Raw genomic sequence first — 22,033 nt, forward strand, 5'->3', positions numbered from 1 at the left:
AACTGTTTACCGTATGGGTACCGAAATTTATGGGTATGATTTTCATACTGTGGGCTACAGGATTAAAAGTGCGACGAACACTTATTGTGAAATGGCATACGCACAAACTTCGAGGCAGTCGTGGATGCAGATGGTCTCCACGACAAGTACGGATTGAAGCCTGGAATGTATACGTGGTGCGCAATTACACTACTGCCCATTAAAATTGCAACACCAAGAAGAAATGCAGATGATAAATGGGTATTCATTGGACAAATATATTATACTAGAACTGACATGTGATTACATTTTCACGCAGTTTGGGTGCACAGATCCCGAGAAATCAGTACCCAGAACAACCACCTCTGGCCGTAATAACGGCCTTGATACGCCGGGGCATTGAGTCAAACACAGCTTGGATGGCGTGTACAGGTTCAGCTGTCCATGCAGCTTCAACACGATACCACAGTTCATCAAGAGTAGTGACTGGCGTATTGTGACGACCCAGTTGCTCGGCCACCATTGACCAGACGTTTTCAGTTGGTGAGAGATCTGAAGAATGTGCTGGCCAGGGCAGCAGTCGAACATTTTCCAGAAAGGCCCGTACAGGACCTACAACATGCGGTCGTGCATTATCCTGCTGAAATGTAGGGTTGCACAGGGATCGAATGAAGGGTAAAGCCACGGGTCGTAACACATCTGAAATGTAACGTCCACTGTTCAAAGTGCCGTCAATGCGAACAAGAAGTGACGGAGACGTGTAACCAATGGCACCCCATACCATCACGGCGGGTGAAACGCCAGTATGGCGATGACGAATACACGCTTCCAATGTGCGTTCACCGCGATGTCGCCAAACACGGATGCGACCATCATGATTCTGTAAACAGAACGTGGATTCATCCGAAAAAATGACGTTTTTCCATTCGTGCACCCAGGTTCGTCGTTGAGTACACCATCGCACGCGCTCCTGTCTGTGATGCAGCGTCAAGGGTAACCGCAACCGTGGTCTCCGAGCTGATACTCCATGCTGCTGCAAACGTCGTCGAACTGTTCGTGCAGATGGTTGTTGTCTTGCAAACGTCCCCATCTGTTGACTCAGGGATCGAGACGTGGCTGCACGATCCGTTACAGCCATGCTGATAAGATGCCTGTCATCTCGATTGCTAGTGATACGAGGCCGTTGGGATCCAGCACGGCGTTCCGTATTACCCTCCTGAACCCACCGATTCCATATTCTGCTAACAGTCATTGGCTCTCGACCAACGCGAGCAGCAGAGTCGCAATGCGATAAACCGCAATCGCGATAGGCTACAATCCGACCTTTATCAAAGTCGGATACGTGATGGTACGCATTTCTCGTCCTTACACGAGGCATCACAACAATGTTTCACCAGGCAACGCCGGTCAACTGCTTTTTGTGTATGAGAAATCGGTTGGAAACTTTCCTCATGTCAGCACGTTGTAGGTGTCGCCACAGGCGCCAACATTGTGTGAATGCTCTGAAAAGCTAATCATTTGCATATGACAGCATCTTCTTCCTGTCGGTTAAATTTCGCGTCTGTAGCACGTCATCTTCGTGGCGTAGCAATTTTAATGGCCAGTAGTGTATAACCATCCTGGATCATACGTGAACAAATTTATGGATTCTTTCGTTTGCCGAATTGATGATAGAGGCGGTGTTACCGGTTATTTTTTGTGGGATGTGCTGATAAAGACGTTTGGTTTGGCAGCAACTAAGGCTCCGAACAGAGGAAGGGCTAGGAGAGAGAGGGCACGCTACAGGGAGTCGACGGCTGCTTGACGCGGGCGCCTGCATAATGGGAATGCTTGCCGACGCGTTGATTCGCGGCAGCACGCCGCGCCTCCGGATAGAACCGGTCGGGCGCCGGACAATTGTGCAGCGAGCAGTGAGTCACGCGCGGAGACGCCCATGCGGCCGTCAGGAGTGACCAGTCGGCAGTTCGGCAGTGGGCAGACGACAGCTACCTCCTTCACACTTACCAGCCATCTAGATGCCTCTACCTAGAGTGACCAGATGCAGTTGTTTAAAAAGGAGGACAAACAGCTTCAAAAAGGAGGACAAGGAAGAAAAAAGAGGACACATCACACGAGTCAACCACATGTCAACTTTGGACAAGTCACGTGACTGCCGGGAATTACCGGTAAAACCAGTATTTAATCGTTACTGATGGTCAGGTGGTGGTTAACTGAGCAATATAAAAAAAAATTAAAAACATTGATTGTGGTGACAGTGTAGCATCAATTGTTTTGTTATGTGAACAGCACGGAATGGTTTACAAAGCGAAAAACGTTAGACCATTCACCTCCCTTCATTCGACGCACCGCTACCAACATCTGCAATTCAAGCAGCAGCTGACGACATGTAAACTGCAATATAACCTTCCGAATACAAATAAATTGAACGACTATGAAACAATGAAATAAAACCATCATAGTTGTTCTGTCGAGTCATTTCTTAGCTTTATTGGCCACTGAGACGTACGATCCAGCTCCACATATCTTACATTGCGATTCAAATTCATTTCTCCCTTTCGTAATGCCGGATATTTGCAGGAAAGGACATCCGAAAATGTACACTTTCGTTTAGGCATAGCCAAATATTTCACGTAACTCACTCGGTTAAAAATTACACTCACAAATCACACGTGCACTACAGGAAGCCAAGCCAATACAAAGTGAAGATACGAAACAAAAATTTTAAATAATAGATATTTGCATTCGCTTATAGGTCGATCAACGATAACATCGACGATCCTGGTGCCACCCACTAACACCGCCTTCGTGCGTGTTTATCACGAAGGCTGTGCCAATAGTTAAAGTATTTAAGAAAAGAGCAATAGAACGGGACGAATTGTAAATTAAACTGTATTACGCTCAACTTTGCGAAAAAGCCGGACACTGTAAAAATCTGCCCGGACCCCGGACAAAGAGCTAAAAAGGAGGACATGTCCGGGATTAATCCGGACGTCTGATCACCCTACCTCTACCCTGAAGGTAGATGAGATTTGCGTGGATGAGGACATTCGCAAGCACGAGGGACATGGTTCAAGGTCCAATCTGTTGTGTGCAACATCGTCCGTAATGGTAAGGAGAATCGGGCTTGCGGGCACCAGAGTGGTGAGTCAACTGTCGTCGTAGGAAAGCTGGACAGGAGCAGAAACAATTAGCGAACAAGTTAACACAGCAAACAGAATATTTACTTAACCTGCATTTCTCCACGCGTGCTAAGACTCATTACAAATAATGCAGCAAGAAATTGAAATGAAATGGTTCTGAGCACTATGCGACTTAACTTCTGAGGTCATCAGTCGTCTAGAACTTAGAACTAATTAAACCTAACTAACCTAAGGACATCACACACATCCATGCCCGAGGCAGGATTCGAACCTGCTACCGGAGCGGTCGCTCGGCTGCAGACTGTAGCGTCTAGAACCGCACGGCCACTCCGGCCGGCAGCAAGAAATTGAGTCCAGGTATAACAACGTGAACAAGCACGTTCGACGGTGTCAGAGCTGCGTCTACGCCGTGTGTGCATAGCGCCATGTAGTGAGAGGCAGGCTGTGTGGCTGACACCGGCCGTCCTATATCGTGGCGGCAGGGGTACTCACGGTACAGAGCTACCGGAGGTGTGGCTCAGCGGTTGGGCACCACTATGTCCACAGATCCGCGCGACCACTATTGGTGTCTGACAGAACCTTGCAATTCTGTTGCCAACTTAATGACGCCAGTAGCAAAATGGTTAAGCAGGGATTGCTAGAGAACAAATGTAAGGAAGTAGAGGCTTATCTCACTAGGGGCAAGATAGATACTGCCTACAGCAAAATTAAAGAGACCTTTGGAGAAAAGAGAGCCACTTGTATGAATATCAAGAGCTAAGATGGAAACCCAGTTCTAAGCAAAGAAGGGAAAGCAGAAAGGTGGAAGGAGCATATAGAGGGTCTATACAAGGGCGACGTACTTGAGAACAATATTATGGAAATGGAAGAGGAGGTAGATCAAGATGAAATGGGAGATATGATACTGCGTGAAGAGTTTGACAGAGCAGTGAAAGACCTAAGTCGAAACAAGGCCCGGGTAAAGACAACATTCCATTAGAACTACTGACGACCTTCGGAGAGCCAGTCCTGACAAAATTCTACCATCTGGTGAGCAAGATGTATGAGACAGGTGAAATACTCTCAGACTTCAAGAAGAATATAATAATTCCAATCCCAAAGAAAGGCCGGCCGGGGTGGCCGAGCGGATCTAGGCGCTACAGTCTGGAACCGCGCGGCCGCTACGGTCACAGGTTCGAATCCTTACTCGGGCATGGATGTCTGTGATGTCCTTAGGTTAGTTAGGTTTAAGTAGTTCTAAGTTCTAGGGGACTGATGACCTTAGACGTTAAGTCCTATAGTGCTCAGAGCCATTTGAACCCAAAGAAATCAGGTGTTGACTGTTGTGAAAATTACCGAAATATCAGTTTAATAAGCGACAGCTGCAAAATACTAACGGGAATTCTTTACAGACGAATAGAAGCGGACCTCGGGGAAGATCAGTTTGGATTCCGTAGAAATGTTGGAGTACGTGACGCAATACTGACCTTACGACTTATCTTAGAAGAAAGATTAAGGAAAGGCAAACCTAGGTTTCTAGCATTTGTAGACTTTGAGAAAGCTTTTGACAATGTTGACTGGAATACTCTCTTTCAAATTCTAAAGGTGGCAGGGGTAAAATACAGGGAGAGAAATGCTGTTTACAATTTGTACAGAAACCAGATGGCATTTATAAGAGTCGGGGGGCACAAAAGGGAAGCAGTGGTTGGGGAGGGAGTGAGACAGGATTATAGCCTCTCCCCGATATTATTCAATCTGTATATTGAGCAAACAGTAAAGGAAATTAAAGAAAAAATTCGGAGTAGGGATTAAAATCAATGGAGAAGAAATAAAAACTTTGAGGTTCGCCGATGACATTGTAATTCTGTCAGAGACAGCAAAGGACTTGGAAGAGCAGTTGAACGGAATGGTCAGTGTGTTGAAAGGAGGATATAAGATGAACATCAACAAAAGCAAAACGAGGATAATGGAATGTAGTCGAATTAAGTCGGGTGATGCTGAGGGAATTAGATTAGGAAATGAGACACTTAAAGTAGTAAAGGAGTTTTGCTATTTGGGGAGCAAAATAACCGAGAATGGTCGAAGTAGAGAGGATATAAAATGTAGACTGGCAATGGCAAGGAAAGCGTTTCTGAAGAAGAGAAATTTGTTAACATTAGGTTCAAAAATGGCTCTGAGCACTGTGGGACTTAACATCTCCGGTCATCAGTCCCCTAGAACGTAGAACTACTTAAACCTAACTAACCTAAGGACATCACACACATCCATGCCGGAGGCAGTATTCGAACTTGCGACCGTAGCGGTCGCGCGGTTCCAGACTGAAGCGCCTAGAACCGCTCGGCCACCAACGGGAGGCCGTTAACATTAGGTATATATTTAAGTGTCAGGAAGTCGTTTCTGAAAGTGCTTGTATGAAGTGTAGCCATGTACGGAAGTGAAACATGGACGAAAAATAGTTTGGACAAGAAGAGAATAGAAGCTTTCGAAATTTGGTGCTACAGAAGAATGCTGAAGATTAGATGGGTAGATCACATAACTAATGAGGAGTTATTGAGTAGAATTGGGGAGAAGAGGAGTTTGTAGCACAACTTGACAAGAAGAAGGGACCGGTTGGTAGGACATGTTCTGAGGCATCAGGGGATAACAAATTTAGCATTGGAGGGCAGCGTGGAGGGTAAAAATCGTGGAGGGAGACCAAGAGATGAATACACTAAGCAGATTCAGAAGGATGTAGGGTGCAGTAAGTACTGGGTGATGAAGAAGCTTGCACAGGATTGAGTAACATGGAGACCTGCACTCTGGCCGGCCGCGGTGGTCTCGCGGTTCTAGGCGCGCAGTCTGGAACCGTTCGACTGCTACGGTCGCAGGTTCGAATCCTGCCTCGGGCATGGATGTTTGTGATGTCCTTAGGTTAGTTAGGTTTAAGTAGTTCTAAGTTCTAGGGGACTAATGACCACAGCAGTTGAGTCCCATAGTGCTCAGAGCCATTTGAACCATTTTGAACCTGCACTCAGGACTGAAGACCACAACAACAACTAGGGTGGTACCACATGATCCATCGCGATATTAGAACCACAGAGGAAATCCGATGAACCTTTGCACAGATGTGTTGCACAGTGTCTCTCGCACGCTTGTCAATCGCGTCATATCGCACTTTTCAGTTGCTAGTGCACAGTGAGCGCTTAAATATGCCTGGAAGAATAGAGTCTCCTGCCAAGTGTGAAGTGTGTACTGTTAGTCGATTTCTTCATGCCGAGAGGTTTCGCTCGATTTCATGCAGCCCGTGCAACGTAACTGTCATGTATGACAGCAAAGTGCAGCAACCGTGCATGACCTTTGAGGCAGTGCACACAGACGTGAAAGATGTAGGCAGTCAGGGAAATAAGCGAGTGTCTCTCAGCCAATGATCTTGTTCAGAGACTGGATCAGGCGTCTACGAAGGGCAGTTCAGTACAAACTAAGAGGAATGTTGTTATCAAACACTGTCCTTCTTCACCACAATGCTCGGCCAAACACTACAGCTGCAACAAAGATGCTCCTGCAGCATTTTCGATGGGAAGTGTTTGGTCCCCCACCGTACAGCGTAGACCTCGTTCCCTTTGATTTTATGTCTTTGGTCATATGAACTGCTGGCTATGAGGACAGCATTTTGACACAAACAACGAGCTGCAGACCAGCGTAGAGAATTGGTCGAAAGCACAAGGGACTGCCGTCTATGATGAGTGTATTGGGAAGTTGGTACATTGCTACAACAAATATGATCTTCATGTACAGACTGAAGCGACGAATGAAAATTTATACCAAGTCCGGGATTCAAACCCGGGTCTCCTGCTCAGTAGGCAGATGCACTAACCACTACGCCACCCTGGCACAGTGGCTTTGAACAACTACACGTGAAACCTCCCCTTAGAAAAATTAATGAATTACTGTGCTGGTAAACCTCTTACGTTATATGATTTTCAAACAGCTGAGCAGAACTGAACATACTCAGACATTTCGCTCTTTACTTATTCTGATCAACACTAAACTGGCACACAAAATTTTTAGCGCAACGCAATCTGACTTTCAATAGTGTCTACAAATGAATGGTCCTGACTGACAATAACCTATACCTTTCATGGATTACTTACCTCACAAAAATCTTCGTTACTCGAACTACTGCAATACAGCGAGCGCCAACACTGCCAACTAAATAAAAGATTCTAACTACTGAAGGGACTCACTACTAACAGGCGTTGTTAGCAAATGAAGGATTTTGATAGAGAACAAACAATGTATTTAAATTAATAATTTTCAAAAGTCATCATAAATATATCATTTCATGATATCCAGTATTACAAATTTACTCTTTCTGATGGACACACGTCCAGATCGTCCACTCTCAAAATTCTGCCGTCTGTCTCCCCACATCCACCACTGCTGGCGGCTCACCTCCAACTGCGCAACGCTATGCGCTGTTCACATCCAACTGCCCAATACTACAATAGCGAATATTCCAACAATGCCAACCAGCCACAGACTGCACACCGCACAGTCAGTGATTTTCATACAGAGCGCTACGTGGCGTTACCATCATAAAAACCTAAACAGCCTACTTACACACGGACTTCCATAGCACTCTTCCCTGCTCAATCCAAATTTCCATTCAAGCCTCAGTCCACTTCTCATTCTCCCTAACTGAACAGCATTGCAGAGGCTCTGCAACTACACTGGAATAGCACTTCAGCATCGAACGAAATGGGGGATCCTGCTTGAAACCCAGGCATAGGTGCTTTAATCAAATGAAACTGTATGGTTCCAGAGACCTTTTCAAGTCTGAAACATCTATGATGTGTAACTGCAGACTGAAGCGATGAAAGAAAATTTGTAGTAAGAACGGAATTCGAACCCAGGTCTCCTCTCACTAAACGAAGCCACTGCGTCCTTGTGCCGTAGTAGTTAGCGCATCCGTCTTATGAACAGGAGACCAGGGTTCGAATCCTAGCCTTGGTACAAATTTTCATTTGTGTCTTCAGTCTGCATATATACATCATAGATGTCAGCAGCGACCATGTAGAGAAGTAGCTGGAAGGTGGTGTAGCTAACTGTTGTAAATAAAACATTGATTTTCAGTTTGTTTACCATTTCGCGACCAATCGAAACTTGAGTATAGCCCTCGTATAGTCTTTGTGATTAAAGGAGAGTGTCAATATCCCAGAATGAATTTTCACTCTGCAGTAGGTGGGCGCGCCTTTAAAACTTCCTGGCAGGTCAAAACTGTGTCCATGACCTGGACTTGAATCCAGAACCTTGCCTTTCGCGGGCAGATGCTCTTACTTACTGAGCTATCCAGGCACGATTCACGACTCGTGTTAACAACTTCAGTTTTGATAGTGCCACGTCACTACTTTCGAAACTACACAGAAACTCTCCTGTATATCTTGCTGGATTATAAAAAAAGGAATGTTAGTCCTGCTACGTATGCAAGAGAATTTCTTAGTTTGTGTTTCACATACGGCATGTTCGCTTTAAATTCGGAGAATCTGTCAAAATTTCAGTTAAATGTATTTAAAAGTACGCAACCTAATGCTTTTACAGTTGGAAATTGATCACGTTGACATGATTTTACATTAAGGTAAATCTACGTGAGAACGAAAAATGATAATGCAACTAATATTTAAAAATATGTGTCAACTTGTACCCCGACTTAATTGGACTCTTCAACGTCAATAAACCGTTTCGCAGAAACGTTCACAAAACGAGTTTCAGAAATTACAGCAGAAAGTTATGTTTCGCAGAACGTGTCCAGAATACGTCAGTCTGCGGTGAATTAAAATATTGCCATATTCGATCTCTTCGTTTTTATTCTGCGAAACGTAAATTACGAAATCTGTCCGTAAAATGTGAAAGCCTCTTACTTCTTCTTTTTTTTTTTTATTAAGCCAGGTACATAAGTGGCATGACTTGAGCGAAAATGTCCTGAAAAGATTCCCCTTTCTATGCAAAATTTAGACCCATGTAACGAAAGTAATGGTATCTGACTACTATTTGGTTGATATGCTCAAAATAAGCAAGACATTCATAGTGCAATGGGTAATTTAGGGGAGCTTGAACATGTATTACACGTACTATCGACACAATATAATCTACTTATACGATCTACAAGTATATGTTTACCCTCTCTTACAGAGAGGATACGTGCAATGAAGACCTTAAGCCTCATTTCGTATGGTTTGACATCTACTTACAAAGAATATGAAGTCGTATGGTTTGACATTTACTTACAAAGAATATGAAGTCAATAATCATTCCAAACATATCGAGTATCAGGAGGAATTCTCGAAGTTCTCAGCAACACAAACCTATTTTATATTTGCTATAAAATGCCTGGAATTAATTTAAAAATATTTATGCTTATGGCACCTTATCAGAAAAACTATCCGGCTGAAGGCAGTAGCCGGCCGAAGTGGCCGTGCGGTTAAAGGCGCTGCAGTCTGGAACCGCAAGACCGCTACGGTCGCAGGTTCGAATCCTGCCTCGGGCATGGATGTTTGTGATGTCCTTAGGTTAGTTAGGTTTAACTAGTTCTAAGTTCTAGGGGACTAATGACCTCAGCAGTTGAGTCCCATAGTGCTCAGAGCCATTTGAACCATTTGAAGGCAGTATCTCGTGAACTGTGCTTGGATCAGCTACCGAAACTACTGCCGAGAATTCCGCTTAACGTTCAGCTGCATAATAACCGAGATGTACACGCACCCCGAAGGGTCTATACTGACATGCCTTTCAGCGGTGACTTATACTAACATCGGAAGAATGGACTGTTCTGGTGAGTCTCTTCGACAAACAGGGACGGAACGACAGAGAATTGGACCCAAGCACCGAGGTGTATTGGTTGGCTGAACGCGCAACGCCTACTGAGACTAGTGTAGGCAAACCTCAACGTAAAGTTGTAGCAAACAGCTGTTTACCTTAGGCACTGCTTTTGGATATTGCCTGACGCAGAACCAGGTACATGTACTGTTTCTAAAATCTTAAAATAAATCATACCTTGCAATAGAAAATACTAATGTTACTTTGCCATGTGGGGAAAAAGAAATTTAGGGGAAGCAACGCAAACTATTGTCAACAATATCGCACTGTACGGTATATGGCGACTTCCGTCTTCCTAACCCATCCCAGTAGTCCCACTGAGGAAAGGCGATCTATAGTTTAATGTGAAGTCCGATCCACAGTGAATCTTCCCATTAGTGAAAAGTGAAGGCTAAGTTAAAGCCAGGCTAAAATATTTCATAAATCGAGCGGCAGGCGATCTCGCGACCTTTCAGTTTCCAGGTACCCGTTTCACCACTTTCTTTTCCTCCTTCATTTTCTTCGTTATTTTTCTCGGCCTGTAGTTCGGGCGGGCGTCACTTGACACCCCATCATTTTCAGCATTGATTACTTCACTCAGTTTTATTATTATTATTTTCTTTTTTGTTACAGAGAGCATGTAGCCCTCTGACCAATCACGCTAAGGTATCATGGCGGTTGATGACGAGGACAACACAACACCTAGTCCCCGAGCGGAGAAAAATCTCCGACCCGGCCGGGAATCGAACCCGGGTCCGTTGCATGATCGCTAGACCACCAAGCCCGACTACTGCATGATAAGGCGATCGAATGTTGGCCAAAACAATAACAATTTCATATTTATCAAGCAAAAGTGTTGGGCAGAAGCGGTGTCAGTCAAGTGATTATCCAGCTCACGTTCATTACTCAATATACGGCTGACCACTACTTTCACCTCTCGCAGTGATTGTTAATGTGTCAAAAAACCAAGTTGTTCATGGCCAGAAATCCCGTTAAACCGTAGGTCTACCTGTAACGGGCAGGATAAATCAGTTCAGTGATCGGAAGAAAGCAAGGGCATACCACCTTGAATATGATCATATCTCGCAACACAGAGCTGTGTCCAAACAAATCTTCGAGTTGATGGCAGATTTACCTTCGGTTGATTATCAAGTTAATAAAGCAATGGTATCTGCGAATGAGCCTGAACCCTGTGTAAATTAAATTGGTTTTGGGACAGCTGGTACAAAGTGTTCAGAGATGAATCTAAAATACGAGTACCGGCATATCTGCGGTAGCTGCGTTCTACGATAAGGTAGATGTCAGATACGGCAGAATAATGCTTATGTCTGTGGCTAACAGGCAATAACAATGGAAGCTGCCGGTTCATTGTTAACACTAATACCACCCATACTACCGCAGTAACTAAAGAAATTCAATTTTTGACTCTAAGTATAAGTAACACATAAAGCGACACATTAAAGTGCTTTCCTGTCTTCGTTTCAAAGTGAAGAAATCTCAAGTACTCATCAACATGCTACCAACACGAATATGTAAATTTCTCTACGCCCCCTCAGAAGATGAGCTCAAAAACTACGCGGTATGTTCAATAAGCAATGCAACACTTTTTTGTCGGCCCATATCGGTTGAAAAAATGCAGAATTTGTTGTGGAACACCGAGGAATATTCCCGCTTCAGCATCTTTATTTTCAGAAGTTCCAATAGCTTGGGGCGCTATACGTAGCCTTCAAATTGGAGTATCTAATGAAGGTACGTTCGAAGGAGAGAGGTGCCATTGAGTTTCTTTTGGCGGAAAACCAGATCATCGGAGATATTCATAGGAGCTTGCTGAATGTCTATGGAAACCTGTCACTTAACAAAAGCACGGTGAGTCGTTGGGCGTGGCGTTCTATCATCATCGCAACAAGGTCGTACAAACCCGTCCGATCTCCTGTATGCCGGTCGGCTGCACACAGTTGTGACTCACACAATGTTCGAACGTGCGGACACTCTCATTCGAGGTGATCGATGTATCACAGTCCAACACCTGGCTGCGCGCTACGAAGTTGACAGCAACAATTTTTTGTCTAACATCGTCACAGGTCATGAAACATGGATTCGCCACTTTGAACTGGAAACAAAACGACAATTCATGGAGTGGCGCCACATAACCTCAAAGCCGCACAATCAGCCGGTAAAATCGCTGCGGCGGTCTTATGAGACTGTGAAGGGTTTATTGTCTGATGTCCTCCCTCATGGTGAAACGCCCAACTGGGAAATGTATACCGCTACCCTCAGGAAATTGAAGAAACGATTTCAGCGTGTTCATCGCTATAAAAATACAAGCGAACTTCTTCTCCATAGCAACGCAAGGGCTCACGAGTCTGCGCACCCGAGAGGAGCTCACAAAACCATTGGGGTGTTCTTCCTCATCCACCCTAGAGCCCGGATTCCGCACCTTCCGACTTCCATCTGTTTGGGCCAAGGAAGGATACATCTGCGGAAAACAGTACGTGGATGATGGTACGTTATAGATGCAGCCAGGTATTTACTCCAACGTTGATCAGTAGAGTGGTTCCATTCTAGAATACAGACCGCCCCCCCCCCCCCCCCCCCTCCCAGGAAGGTGGCGTAAGGTCGTCGCATCGAACGGAGATTATGTTGAAAAATAGGGTTTGGTAGCCAAAAGAGCGGAGAATAATATGAATTGTTGGAATCCCGAATAAAACCGACCTGCTTTCAGAAAACGAATATGTTGCATTACTTATTGAACGCCCCTAGTAGTTCGGGGAAGTAAACATTTCGTAAGTCGTTAGTTGCAGCCATCTGAATTTGTATTTCATTGAACCCTTTCTGTTTTCAGAAATTTTAATTTTCCCCAAAGGAGGAGGCTGGGAGCCACTGTTTAGGGTGAGGCGTGGAGGAAACGAAGAGTTGCTTTTTGGGTCAAATAGCATCACGACGAGGGTTGGGCGTAAAGTTCTACTCATTGAGATCCCCGTGCCACAGTATAGTACACCACTTAGAGGGACCGAAAACTAAGTGGCGTGGTCTATCGATACGCTGCAGTATCGTCTAGTATTTCATTTTCTACGTTAGATGGGCGACAACGCTGCAACAATCCATGTTGATGTCTATATGCAGACTGAAGCCGACCAATAAAATTATCATCAAGGTCGGGATTCGAAGCCGTGTCTCCTGCTCACTAGAGAGATATGCTAACCACTAGGCCATCCTGTCATTCACACCACAGCTCATTTAGTATTCCCCCTGAACTCCAACAGCATTGCAGAGGCTCTTCAACTGTACTGGAACAGCACCTCGACATCAAACATGAGAGGAGCATACCACGGAAATCTCCTGACGTGGTTACGGAAGCCTGTCAAGATAAACTGTCGGATGAGGGAGTGTCCCAATTGGTGCGTTTGCTCCACGGCAAGGTCCCAGCTCAATCTGCATGGGACACAGCCAGACATCCTGCATTTTGGCCTGCCAAATTCTGCCTCATTCCCAGTATTCTCTTCCTGAGGAACCCAGCTGCGCTCTTTCCTCATATCACAATAGGAAAGAGGTGATTGTCGAGGTGGAGTGTTTCACGGAAATATACAACCAAGGTCTCCGTTAGGGCGCCTACAGTTGGAAAATTATGTGACGCATGTCTTCGGCAAGACACTCAGCTATGTAAGTGCTTAGATGAATAGAACGGTAAACAGCAGTGCAAAAAACCTATTCTATAATTATTGTTACAGTGGGTACAAAGATTTTTGTAATATACATCTGCTGTGAGGACGGGGCGTGAGTCGTGCTTGGGTGACTCAGCTGGTAGAGAAATTGCCCGCGAAAGGCAAAGGTCCCGAGTTCGAGTCTCGGTCCGGCATACAGTTTTAATTTGCCAGGAAGTTTCAATATACATCTTGTTTTAACTAAAGTTTTTGTGGCTTCAGTCGATATCTACTTTTTTTAGGGGATGATGTTCGGGTCCAGAGATTTAAATGAGTGGGAAGGTAGTTATTCACGTGTTCAGGACATCGTCGGTTATTTCCACTTCACACATGGCAAACACTCAACTTCATGCCTCATTTTAATGCATCTTGAGAAAGAGAGTGTTCCACATTATTTTATAATAAACACTGTGCACCAAATGACAAGACTGTAATTCACAGTACCGAAACCAGACATACTACGTAGCTCTAAAGCAAAGACCACACTCCCTGAGAGCAGCAAAGAGACTGCCCGACATGAAAGCTAAATAAAGACTTACAAACTTTTGGCCCATAGCCCAGTGACATATTATACCTTGGAATCGAATATTATTCCAGAAGCAGTAGTTAATCAAAATAATTTTGGTACATGCTTTTCTGAATACTTTAGTGAATAATTAACAAGAATACATTGACTCTTGAGATAAGGAAAATTTGTAAAAATAGTTATATATTATTGAATATAATTTTGAAATGAAGATTTTGTCAAGTTCGCGAACAGTCCCACTGGTCGGTGTTTGCATAAAACCAACAATATGGGATTCTGGGTCCGCCTAGAGGCAAACTCTTTTGTCTTCTATTTATTTTATTTTATTTCCCAACTAGTTTGAGCGACAGTATCGCCATGATCAATGGGGTTTTTCTTTATTCTAAACCATGCAAAAGTAGCATCGTTATAAACATTATAAAACATTATTGCACGTGTACTGCTTGGTTCCAAATAGTGTGCTGTCTGTATACTTTCATTATACCTTATTTACTTTGAGTCACGGCATGATTTTTGTGTTTGTTCAAACCAGTCACCACGCTGCGACTCAGAATAAATAAGATGTTATGAAACTGTTCACAGAAAACAATATTTGGAACAAAACAGAACTCATATAGTTATGTTTTATAATGTTCATAACGATGCTACTTTTGCACGATTTAGAATAAAGAAAAAACCCGCTGATGAAGGCAATATCGTTGCTGAAACTGTTTGGAAAAGAAAAGAAAATAAATAGAAGAAAGAAGTGTTTTGCATGAAGGCGGGCTCACAACCCCACATTAAAGTTTACAAAGTGTGCCACATGGCGAAAATAACAAATATCTTGTACTTTCTTCCACCTGAACGGTTTTTATCAAAACTTATAACAGTACTTAATTTAACGGAAAATAAATATTAGTAGAAAATTTAGTAACCAAATATTGCATAATGTGAGACGTATTTCAGTTGCGGTGAAATGAAATTGAATTTATAGGACTATTAATTTCTTTAACCTCAAAGATAGAGATGGAGTTCCAAAATACACTCCTGGAAATTGAAATAAGAACACCGTGAATTCATTGTCCCAGGAAGGGGAAACTTTATTGACACATTCCTGGGGTCAGATACATCACATGATCACACTGACAGAACCACAGGCACATAGACACAGGCAACAGAGCATGCACAATGTCGGCACTAGTACAGTGTATATCCACCTTTCGCAGCAATGCAGGCTGCTATTCTCCCATGGAGACGATCGTAGAGATGCTGGATGTAGTCCTGTGGAACGGCTTGCCATGCCATTTCCACCTGGCGCCTCAGTTGGACCAGCGTTCGTGCTGGACGTGCAGACCGCGTGAGACGACGCTTCATCCAGTCCCAAACATGCTCAATGGGGGACAGATCCGGAGATCTTGCTGGCCAGGGTAGTTGACTTACACCTTCTAGAGCACGTTGGGTGGCACGGGATACATGCGGACGTGCATTGTCCTGTTGGAACAGCAAGTTCCCTTGCCGGTCTAGGAATGGTAGAACGATGGGTTCGATGACGGTTTGGATGTACCGTGCACTATTCAGTGTCCCCTCGACGATCACCAGTGGTGTACGGCAAGTGTAGGAGATCGCTCCCCACACCATGATGCCGGGTGTTGGCCCTGTGTGCCTCGGTCGTATGCAGTCCTGATTGTGGCGCTCACCTGCACGGCGCCAAACACGCATACGACCATCATTGGCACCAAGGCAGAAGCGACTCTCATCGCTGAAGACGACACGTCTCCATTCGTCCCTCCATTCACGCCTGTCGCGACACCACTGGAGGCGGGCTGCACGATGTTGGGGCGTGAGCGGAAGACGGCCTAACGGTGTGCGGGACCGTAGCCCAGCTTCATGGAGACGGTTGCGAATGGTCCTCGCTGATACCCCAGGAGCAACAGTGTCCCTAATTTGCTGGGAAGTGGCGGTGCGGTCCCCTACGGCACTGCGTAGGATCCTACGGTCTTGGCGTGCATCCGTGCGTCGCTGCGGTCCGGTCCCAGGTCGACGGGCACGTGCACCTTCCGCCGACCACTGGCGACAACATCGATGTACTGTGGAGACCTCACGCCCCACGTGTTGAGCAATTCGGCGGTACGTCCACCCGGCCTCCCGCATGCCCACTATACGCCCTCGCTCAAAGTCCGTCAACTGCACATACGGTTCACGTCCACGCTGTCGCGGCATGCTACCAGTGTTAAAGACTGCGATGGAGCTCCGTATGCCACGGCAAACTGGCTGACACTGACGGCGGCGGTGCACAAATGCTGCGCAGCTAGCGCCATTCGACGGCCAACACCGCGGTTCCTGGTGTGTCCGCTGTGCCGTGCGTGTGATCATTGCTTGTACAGCCCTCTCGCAGTGTCCGGAGCAAGTATGGTGGGTCTGACACACCGGTGTCAATGTGTTCTTTTTTCCATTTCCAGGAGTGTATTACAGGAAACATGGAAAACAATGTAACTTAAAATTTAAGTAAATATTCCCATACAATACATCGATTCCATAGACTCCCATTTTGAACATAAGATTTGCCATCTTAGACATAACATAGCTGTTCAATTGTGCGCTTGAGTAAGTAGTCACAGAATGGAACACAAATATTAAGAGTGGTATAAGACTGGGTTGCAAAAAGAAGAACCTTAAAGTAAATTGCATTGCTTTTGCAGATGATATGACCCTGTTTGCTGAAACAATGGAAGAAGCACGGGAGAAAATCCTTCAACTAAAGAAACAAGCAGCTATAATAGGTCTTCACATCTTCTTTGAAAAAACTAAGATATTGACAAGCATCAAGCATTCATGCAGATACCTCAAAGTTCAGGAACAAAAGATTGAAATAGTAAAAGAATTCAAATATCTCGGAGAATGGATTAGTTGGAATGCTGGGGAAAGCAAAGCAATGGAATGCAGAAAAAATAAACTTGAATTGGCCTTCCAACTAACAAAAAATACATACAACAAAAAATCCCTTTCATGGGGGTCCAAAATTGCACATTACAAGACAGTGATTAGGCCAGAAGCACTGTATGCAGCAGAAACACTAAACACGAATTTCAAAGGCCAAATGGAGAAACATAAGCTAAAGGAAAAATTTTTTTAAGAAAAATCATAGGACCAAAATTTCAAGACTATAAGATTATATACATAAAAAATGAAACTCTCTACAAGATAATTTGAAAAACTTTCAGATACTATGCGAAAAAGGACGATAAATTTTTATGGACATCTTCTCAGAATGAATTCTAACAGATTAATTAAACAAATCTTTGACTTTTTCCGTAACCGCAAAACGAAACCCAACTGGTTTAAAGAAACTGAGAAAGACCAAGTAGAATTGAAGATTTCAGAAAATTCACTTATTGATCGAACAGCTAAATTAATTACTAAAGATGAAAACGTAAGGTTCCAAGACAAATCTACACAAAAGTCCAAACCCTGCATCTCGGAAGAAGAGAGGAAAAGAAGATCAGGAAGAATGAAGAAATACTGGGCCCTAGGAAAAGAACAACGCGCAAAGAAATGATTGATCCAGCGTACCCCAAAGAATTTGTAACGAAAGAAGAAGGTAGCCGAAATAAGAGTGAATCGCAAATTTTGCCAGTCAGAAGAAGCATCGAAATCTACTATCTGTCAAAGGTCCCTGAAATTCAGATTCCTTATACAGGGTGAAAAGTATTTAAACCGACAAACTCTGGGAGGTTGTAGGGGACATCAAAACAAATATTTTTCCCTAATGTCATTTTTTCCTATGAGGAGTATTTAAACCGGTAGAGGAAGATTTATCTGCGCGGCAAATTAATTAAACCAACAAACACTTTTCCATTTTTTATGACCAAGAGACAACACATACACACAACCCAATTTCAGTTACAGTAGATTTTCAAAAATGCCTCCATTGACGTACCTCCATTGACATGACCGTCGGATCATGTTCTCTCTGACGGGCAAAAACCACAGGAGTACCCTGAATTGTTCCTGCTGCTGCTACTATCCGGGCAACCAGATCCTCTTCTGATGCAACAGGAGTTGCATAAACAAGGTTGTGCATCTCTCCCCATAGAAAAAGTCCAGAGGGGACATATCTGGGGATCGAGCAGGCCATGGTACAGGACCACCTCTGCCAATCCACGTTTCTGGTAACCCTCGGTCCGGGAATCGACGCACACGACGACTGAAATGTGCCAGCGCCCCGTCATGTTGGAACCACATGTGTTGTCTTGTAGGGAGCGGGACGTCTTCCAGCAATTCCGGTAATGCTCTGGCGAGAAAATTGTGATAGTGCCTGCCATTTAACGGCCTAGGTAGCACATACGGTCCAATTAAACATTCCGTAACAACACTGACCCACACATTAGCCAAGAACGGCACTTGACGAGCGCTAGTAACTGTGGCATGTCGGTTATCCTCACTCGAAACATGCGAATTGTGCATGTTGAAGACTCCATCACGCCCGAACGTTGCTTCATCGGTAAACAACACAGAGGATGGAAATGTAGGACGCATTTCACACTGTTCCAGGTAACACTGCGAAAACTGTGCTCTGGGTGGGTAATCAACTGGTTCCAGGTTGTGGACACGCTGTAGTGAAATGGACGTAACAATTGCTCTCGAAGGACTGTTCTTACATTCGTCTGATTCGTCCCCATGTTACGTGCAATTGCACAAGTGCTGATTGAAGGATCCCGCTCCACATGCTGCAAGACAGCTTCCTCAAGTTGCAGCGTTCTTACCGTGCGACGACGTCCCTTTCCAGGTAATCTGCTAAATGACCCAGTCTCACGCAGACGTTGGTAAACAGCAGCAAAGGTCGTGTGATGCGGGATACGGCGATTAGGATATTGTTGTTGATAAACTGACTGTGCAGCTCGTCCGTTGTGGAGTGCTACGTAGTACGCACCAACCATATCAGTGTACTCACTCCAGGTGTATCGCTCCATTAGTAAACAGAGACAATGCACTACTACACTGGCAGACAGCAGCTGCCTACAACTGAAGAGCGTAATACGCCATCTAAGAAGTGAAGATCGTAATACGGCCTCTAACAGCTGAAGAGCGTTATATGGCCTCCACTGGTTTAAATAATCCTCATAGGAAAAAATGACATTAGGGGAAAATATTTGTTTTGATGTCCCCCACAACCTCCCAGAGTTTGTCGGTTTAAATACTTTTCACCGTGTAGAAGGACTAACACTACCACAGAGTTCGACTGTGATCGTGGTAATTAGGTGGACATTTTTAGGCGGCAGTTCAAGCTTTACGACAACCCTTCGTTGTGTGGTGGACTCTTAGATCGCGCGGCGCTCGGCGGATCCGCCGCCTGCCGGTCGCGCAGCAGTCAGCGGCCGCCGCTGAGTCAGCGCCACGGAGCCGCCAGACGGGCCCGCAGGCAAAAAGCCCGCCGCCTGCCGAAACAGCCGGCCGCGGGGGCGGGTGGGTGCGGGGGCGGTGGCCGCGACCCGCGGCGCGCTCTGGCCCGCTCCGCAAATAGACGCATCGTCACGGCCGGGTCCGAGGCGGCGCGGCCCGCCCACGCGCCACTGACCGCACCGCCGTACTCCGGGTAGTGGGCTGCCCCGCGCTGCAGCTCGTTCCCAGCAACGCCGAAGCGAGCCGCTGCCATCGAACGCAGCGGTCTTCGGCGAACCTTACGACAGCGTACTCAAGGGCGAATAAACTTCGTCAGGTGCTGACAGGCCTCCGGGGCCATTTTATTGAGGAGACTAAAGCTGTCGAATACCTTCTACCACCGTGTCGCCGGAAGTACCCTGCAGAAATATTGAGATCTGCTGCCTCTGTACCACCTACCCATAATTACAAAAGTGTTGCCGGTGCAGGATCTCTTACACCAACAGACCTCTCGATTATATTCCACAAATGTTCCGATGAGCTATCTGGGCGGCCAAACCGTTCATTCGAATTGTCCAGAATGTTCTTCAAAACAATCGCGACCAGTTATGGCCTGACTGTGCAGATGGTCCCGGCGGAGACTCGAGTCCTCCCTCGGGCATGGGTGTGTGTGTTTGGCCTTACAAGGGAACCTCCCCATCGCACCCCCCTCAGATTTAGTTATAAGGTGGCACAGTGGATAGGCCTTGAAAAACTGAACACAGATCAATCGAGAAAACAGGAAGAAGTTGTGTGGAACTATGAAAAAATAAGCAAAATGTACAACTCAGTAGTCCATGCGCAAGATAGGCAACATCAAGGATAATGTGAGCTCAAGAGCGCCGTGGTCCCGTGGTTAGCGCGAGGGGCTGCGCAGGAAGAGGTCCTTGGTTCAAGTTTTCTACGGAGTGAAAAGTTTACTTTCTTTATTTTCGCCAATTTATGATCTGTCCGTTCGTTCATTGACGTCTCTGTTCACTGTAATAAGTTTAGTGTCTGTGTTTTGCGACCGCATCGCAAAACCGTGCGATTAGTAGACGAAAGGACGTGCCTCTCCAATGGGAACCGAAAACATTTGATCGCAAGGTCATAGGTCAACCGATTCCTCCATAGGAAAACACATCTGATATATTCTATACGACACTGGTGACGGCATGTGCGTCACATGACAGGAATATGTTGTCGACCCACCTAACTTGTACCGAGCGAGGTGGCGCAGTGGTTAGACACTGGACTCGCATTCGGGAGGACGACGGTTCAATTCCGCGTCCGGCCATCCTAATTTAGGTTTTCCGTGATTTCCCTAAATCGCTCCAGGCAAATGCCGGGATGGTTCCTTTCAAAGGGCACGGCCGACTCCCTTCCCCGTCCTTCTCTAAACCGATGAGACCGATGACCTCGCTGTCTGGTCTCCTTCCCCAAACCAACCAACCAACCACCTAACTTGTACACTTGGCGGATGGGTAAAAAGATTCTTCTACCTTGCCCGATTTAGGTTTTCTTGTGGATGTGATAATCACTCCCAAAAAAGTAATGAAAACAAAAGAGTTTGTCACATAAACTGAAAACAAAAAATTAAACTTTTTACTCGAGGGAAGAGTTGAACCAAGGATCTTTCGTTCCGCAGCTCCTCACGCTAACCACGGGACCACGGCTCTCCTCAGCTCACATGATACTTAATGTTGCATATGTTACGCATTGAGTACTGAGTTTGTATATTTTGCTTATTTTTTCATAGTTCTACACAACTTCTTCCTGTTTTCTCGATTGATCTGTGTTCAGTTTTTCAAGGCCTATCCACTGTGCCAAATTACAACTAAATCTGAGGGGGGTGCGATGGGGAGGTTCCCTTGTTAGGATCATTTAGGTTAAGTAGTGTGTAAGCTTAGGGACTGATGACCTTAGCAGTTAAGTCCCATAAGATTTCACATACATTTGAACATTTGAAGTTATGGCCTGATGACATGAGCCGGCCGGTGTGGTCGAGCCGTTCTAGGCACTTCGGTCTGGAAGTGCACGACCACTCCGGTCGCAGGTTCGCATTCTGCCTCGGGCATGGATGTGTGTGATGTCTTTAGGTTAGTTAGGTTTAAGTAGTTCTAAGTTCTAGGGGACTGATGACCACAGCAGTTAAGTCCCATAGTGCTGAAAGCCATTTCAACCATTTTTTTGATGACATGACGCATTGTCATTCTTGAAGGCCATAAATGGTTGCAAATGGTTTCCAAATAGCCGAACATCCAGAGGATCCAGTCCATTCCATGCAAACAGAGCCCTTACCATTACGCAGCCACTACCAGCTTGCACAGTGCCTTCTTGACAACTTGGGTCCATTGTTTCGTGAAGTTTGCGTCGCACTCGAACCCTACGATCAGCTTTTATCAACTAAAATCGGGACCCATCTGGCGAGGCCACGGTTTTCCAGTCGTCTAGGGTCCAAGCGATACGGGCACGAACCCAAGAGAGGTGCTGCAGGCGATGTC

The 22,033-nt window shown here is 45.4% G+C and overlaps 1 non-coding gene across 1 annotated transcript; it reads right to left on the reverse strand.

The window, feature by feature from the left end:
* Positions 1-6,896: 6,896 nt before the first annotated feature.
* Trnas-acu (transfer RNA serine (anticodon ACU)) lies at positions 6,897-6,968 on the reverse strand. Its single transcript has one exon. It is a non-coding gene; the product is annotated as a tRNA-Ser (tRNA).
* Between the last annotated feature and the right edge of the window lie 15,065 nt (positions 6,969-22,033).

This window comes from Schistocerca nitens, chromosome 5 (assembly GCF_023898315.1).
Source record: "Schistocerca nitens isolate TAMUIC-IGC-003100 chromosome 5, iqSchNite1.1, whole genome shotgun sequence".
NCBI lineage: Eukaryota > Metazoa > Arthropoda > Insecta > Orthoptera > Acrididae > Schistocerca > Schistocerca nitens.